The following is a 6172-nucleotide window of genomic DNA, read 5'->3' on the forward strand; positions in this document are numbered from 1 at the left end:
ACTCTCTCCCCCCCCCCTCTCTCTCCCCTCTCTCTCCACACTCTCTCCCCCCTCTCTCCCCACTCTCTCCCCCCTCTCTCTCCCCTCTCTCTCTCCCCTCTCTCTCTCCCCACTCTCTCTCCCCACGCTCTCTCCCCACGCTCTCTCCAAAGCGTTGCTTGGCTTCGCGGCATTTTAAGCTGGAATATAGGCTCAAAATCAAACCTGGTAATGTGCAGCTTTTCACTTGATGTTGAATCTCAACTAGACAACTGGTGTCTACCGTATTGACAGGGAAACGGTTAAATCAGCGTGGGCAGTGCCAGCTAGACTGTGTGTGTGTGTGTGTGAGAGAGAGAGAGAGAGAGAGAGAGAGAGAGAGAGAGAGAGAGAGAGAGAGAGAGAGAGAGAGAGAGAGAGAGAGAGAGAGAGAGAGAGAGAGAGAGAGAGACAAGGATTTAACAGTAGTAACTTTAGCCTATTTTTTAACCATGCCCCACAAAAGGCTAAATATCAACACAAGGCTTACATTTCAAAATCAGACACACATCTTTTAATTAGAATGATTATCAGTCGGAAGCTCTGTCTGTCTGTCTGTCTGTCTGTCTGTCTGTCTGTCTGTCTGTCTGTCTGTCTGTCTGTCTGTCTGTCTGTCTGTCTGTCTGTCTGTCTGTCTGTCTGTCTGTCTGCCTGCCTGTCTGTCTGTCTGTCTGTCTGCCTGCCTGCCTGTCTGCCTGCCTGCCTGCCTGCCTGCCTGCCTGCCTGCCTGCCTGCCTGCCTGCCTGCCTGCCTGTCTGTCTGCCTGCCTGTCTGCCTGGCTGCCTGTCTGTCTGCCTGCCTGTCTCACATAACACCACACTGACTGACAGCTTTCCTTTTCTCCAGATGAAGTCAGTGTGGGTTGCAGGTCCCAGCTAGTCTTACCTCACAGCTCCTCGCTGTAAGCTTGCAGCTAGCAGGTGATTCTGTGTTATTAGAAAGAAAGTGACGGCCGAGCTACATCGGGCGCGTCAACGTGCTTCTAGTGGAACTTACTGTCGTACGTATATGATTGAAAAGCTTCAAATGACGCCAATCACACCAGCGACACCAGATGTGTGCATAGCATATGAGCTTTTTCTGTATTGACACATTATAGTGATAATATCTATATCTATACTCCCCTTTAGCTGCCCCTGTCTCAAACACTTTGGAAAGTAGTGTAACTAATACATGCTGTATTCCTTTACCTGCATTATAATAAAACTAAATGATAACTGCTGTTAACTGTATAAAACAATATATTATAACTGTTGTTAACTGTATAAAATAATAAATTATAGCTGTTGTTAAGTGTATAAATACATAATACATTATAACTGCTGTTAAGCGGTGGTAAATAGGAGGAAACTGGCACAGATAAATAAGTCACGTGTGTTGCATGTCTAAAGCCAGCAGAACAACAAGTGGAATGAATCGACCTACGATGAGGAAATACATTAGTTCGTTTTATTTCCTCCTTCAGAATTAAGTTACAGAAGTATCAGTTTTTTCTTTGTCATTTTGTGGTAAATGACAGCATAGAAATGTGGAGAGTTACCAGGCCCGCAGGTTGTAATAAAGTGGAGAAGACGTCCGGACTCGTTCAGAATCACCATTTATTCTGTAACAAACAACATAGCGAAGAGGGACCCTCTCCTCCAGCCTCACGGCTTCGGGAGTGGGACAGTACTGAGTTACATTACAGTTCACCTTTTAAACACCGTCGCTCACATTAGAATAACAGGCGGGACGGGTACATTTGTGTGTGTGTGGGGGTCGCCCTGGAAGGTAATCAGATCAACTCCTTTGATCATCTAATGTCTCTGTCTGGCTGCTTTGTGAGCGAGTGTCCCACCCTGCTGTCGAGGTGTGACCAGGAAGAGGCCACTCTCTGATCACGTGGACTTTAGTAAATTATATGGTGTATGTTCAATAAGTATAAGCAGCTTGGGGTCCATAATATACGACCATTTCTTCACCATTCATTTCTCTTCTGAGAACCTGCAGGTGTAACTTATTTATCTGTGCCAATTTCCTTCCATTTCCTAGCCTGGGTAAACAGGCTAGGGGTGTTTACCAGGCTATCTATTTCCCACCAGCTAACAGCAGTTAGAATCAGTGGTGGAGAGTAACGGAGTAAATGTACTTGAGTACTGTAGGCTTAAGTACATAATCTGAGGATCTGTACTTTACTACATTTGAAAACTTGTGAAATGGGACATTCTGCATAATGAGTACTTTCTACTGTCATATATTGATTACTGATTACCATTATTGACATCTGTGGTGCTGTGATCACCATGATTGACACCTGTGATGTAAATGCAAGCAAAGGCATCTCAGCCAGTACAGACCTGACCTGAGGTGAATAAAGACCAGTATATTGGGAACAACACGTTGTCTTATTTGTTGTATGGAGTATGGGATGTACTAAGGAGATACAACATCTACTTTGGTACATTAAGAATATTTTGATACCAATACTTTTGTATTTTTACTCAAGTACATTTAGATTTCGGGATTTAACTGCTGTTAACTGTATAAAATAATACAACAGTAACTGTATAAAATACATAATATACTATAAGTGCTGTTAAGTGTATAAATAAATAATACATTATAACTGCTGTTAAGTGGTGGTAAATAGGAGGAAACTGGCACAGATAAATAAGTCACACACTGTGTTCTTTGTTGGCATGTGAACAATGAATGAATGAAGAAGAAAACACTGATACGTGTGTATAACATGATACTGATGGAGGAAGGATTTTAATCAAGCTGTCATCGTCCTGTTGGCTTGGACACACACACACACACACACACACACACACACACACAGACACACACGCGCACGCGCACACGCACACGCACACACACACACACACACACACACACACACACACACACACACACACACACACACACACACACACACACACACACACCAGCCATATGGAATGTATGAAATGCATGTGCTAATAAAAATGTATTTAACCTATTGTTTTGATGCTCATATTAACCATAGGACGTAATACATTGTTTTAGTAAAGGCAGGTACACATTGCAGGACATTTGGTCCGATTTTGCCGTCGCCGACCTTTTTTGGCACTCGCCGACAAAACCTCCCGATCTGATGCAGATCGGCCTTTGATCGGCGAGCTAATGCTCACTAGAGTGTGTGAAAGGCTCCGCGAGGCAATCTGGCCGCAATTATCCGCTCTGCGACGGCTTTCCGACCGTTTTCAGATAACTACCCTGTTAGATATTCAGCTCTGTCCCAGCTCTGTCTGTCAGACAGGACAGCAGGCAATATCATACAATATGAAAGGAGCTGCGACCGCCTTGCGAGGAGATGCACGCTACAGCCAATGAGAGCACATTACAGCCACCGTGGCTATGGAAGGTCGGTGGACCTGACCACAACAAACAGATCCCCCGCATAGTTACCGTCCAGTCCTGTATTAAGTTAAACATTATTATAAAACAGAATGAGAGTGAGCAAGCGTGCTCGAAGGGGGGCTGTTTATTTGGGACTATTGCACAGAGATAGAGAAAGAGAGAAAGACACAGAGAGCGAGCGATCTGTATGTGTGTGTGTGTGTGTGTGTGTGTGTGTGTGTGTGTGTGTGTGTGTGTGTGTGTGTGTGTGTGTGTGTGCGTGTGTGTGTGTGTGTGTGTGTGTGTGTCGTTGTCTGTGAGTGTTGCCAGATTTTGCGAGCGAAATTAGGGATGCACCGATGTGACATATTGGCCGATATCGATATCCGATATAATATATCGGTGTTATGGCCGATAACCGATATAACCGATATCGATATGATCGATAAAAAAATAAAAATTTAAAAAATAGTTTTATCCATTCTGAAAAACATGTGTAAACACTGAATTTGAAAAAGCAATCCCTGTTTATTCCAAATGATTTTATATTATCATCTGGATAATCCCCAGAGCAAAAAACATTTGTGTCAACTGCAAAAAGTACCAGTGACAGCAGCTTAGAAATTTGGCAAATATATGTATATATATGATATAAAGAATAATATAATATATGATGTAAAGAATAAAAAGTTTGGGCCCCAATACTGACCCCTGGGAGACGCCACAACTTAAGCAATGTCCAAATGATTTGAGCTGTATTTGCCCAGCTTCACAAACTATTGATGTCTGTCCAAATAACTTTGTTTTAAGCGAAATAAGCAACCAGGTTTGTGAAAACAAGCCCAACAAAAGCGACTATGAGCACTTTAAGCCTATATACAAATACATTGGATACTTGAAAATAAACGATCTACAAGCTCACGTTGTAGATAGGCTATTTTTAAAGAAGACATTTGGGGGGGGGGGGGGGGGGGGAATTGTGGAATATTTTCCAAATCCACACAGATCTTGTATGGGGGTCTATGGCACAACATATTTTCAGAAGGGGGAGGTGTGCGCCTCTGCGGACAATTCATTATTATTATTAATTTGGGGGTCCTTGCCATGAAAATGTTTGAGAAACAACTGGTTCAAACAACATTAGGAAACAAGGCCAAAAAAGCAACTACACTTTCAAGCAACTTTACAGAAAAACAACCCCAAAGTCGCTTATGATAAGCGGACATGGCAACACTGTCGCTGACCGCTTCAGCGCACTTGACGTGCGAGAGAGAGAGGGAGAGGGAGAGGGAGAGGGAGAGGGAGAGAGGCATATCACGGGATACGTCGATTAAAATGAATTGGAATAAACACAAATGTATGTATTGGGTCTGACTCTGGAGATAGCATCCTAGTGAACTATCCTACAGTAATCCCTGGTCGGGGATAAATCTATAGGGTGAAAACCACAACGATATTATGACAGCCGATTTCAAGAAATAAACTCCTGCAGTGTGTAATGCTTAACGATCAGACGACTCCCCGACCACTTTAAAAGTCCTACAGTGTGTACCTGCCCTAAGACATGCTAATATAATTCCACAGGGCTGGACCATACATGGACAAATGACATCATCAACTTGAGACGGGTGTGTTGTCCCCCTTGAGGAAAAAGATGAACTAGTTATAAAATAAATAAAAAAGTTAAGATATTTTTAATTTGAGCTATAATAGAGGGCAATTATAATGTATTAACGCATATTTGGCCTATTAAACAGGGATCCTTTTAAACAAGAAGTCTGGGCCCAATATATGAAGTTCCTTTTCCCACTTTTGGGCTTCAACTCAACCAGGTCTGTTCGGGTTGGATTGTAATTGAACACACTTGTTGGTGAGGTTTTGTAAAGCAGCGGTTCTCAAACCTTTTCATGTCAAGGACCCCCAAATTGACACTTATTAGCCCGCGGACCCCCATTTGAAAATATGTTCCAGGGACCACTAGAAGAGAAGTTTCTACTGCTCTAGCAGTGATTCTCAACCATTTTAATTTCAAGGACCCCCAGTTTGACATGCAATAGGCTACGGACCCCCATTTAATGGCATTAATATCTCTAAGACCCCAATTTATATTGTAAAATCAATGTTAATTTAACTCTGAGAGTGTACAAATTTAAGAGTTACAGACCCATAAGGGTCCATTTGGATCCCAACTATCTATCATTTAGCTGGGGACCCCCTGGAACTCCCTCAAGGACCCCTAGGGGTTAGAATTATTACACTTAAATGGCTAGTTCCCTCTTCTTTCAACCAGGTACATTTACTCAAGTAAAACAAATGACCCAAAGGTCCATTCCGGTCAGCCTGTTGGTCACTCCCACTATGTTTCATGAAAATACAGTATGTCAAGCATATAATGTTTTTGACACACACACACACACACACACAGGCAAGCAGGCGCTCGCTCGCACGCACGCACACACGCAAGCACACACACACACACACACACACACACACACACACACACACACACACACACACACACACACACACACACACACACACACACACACACACACACACACACACACACACACACACACAGGCATGCAGGTAGGCAGGCATGTACGCACGTGTGACCCCGTACTAACCCCTAACTCTGTCTGTATCAGTTTTTTCTTTGTCATTTCTTCACCATTCATTTCCTTCTGAGAACCTGCAGGTGTAACTTATTTATCTGTGCCAATTTCCTTCTATTTCCCACCAGTTAACAGCAGTTCAAGAATCAGTGGTGGACAGTAGAGTAAATGTACTTGAG

This window comes from Gymnoscopelus microlampas (assembly GCF_963454915.1).
Source record: "Gymnoscopelus microlampas genome assembly, chromosome: 11".
NCBI lineage: Eukaryota > Metazoa > Chordata > Actinopteri > Myctophiformes > Myctophidae > Gymnoscopelus > Gymnoscopelus microlampas.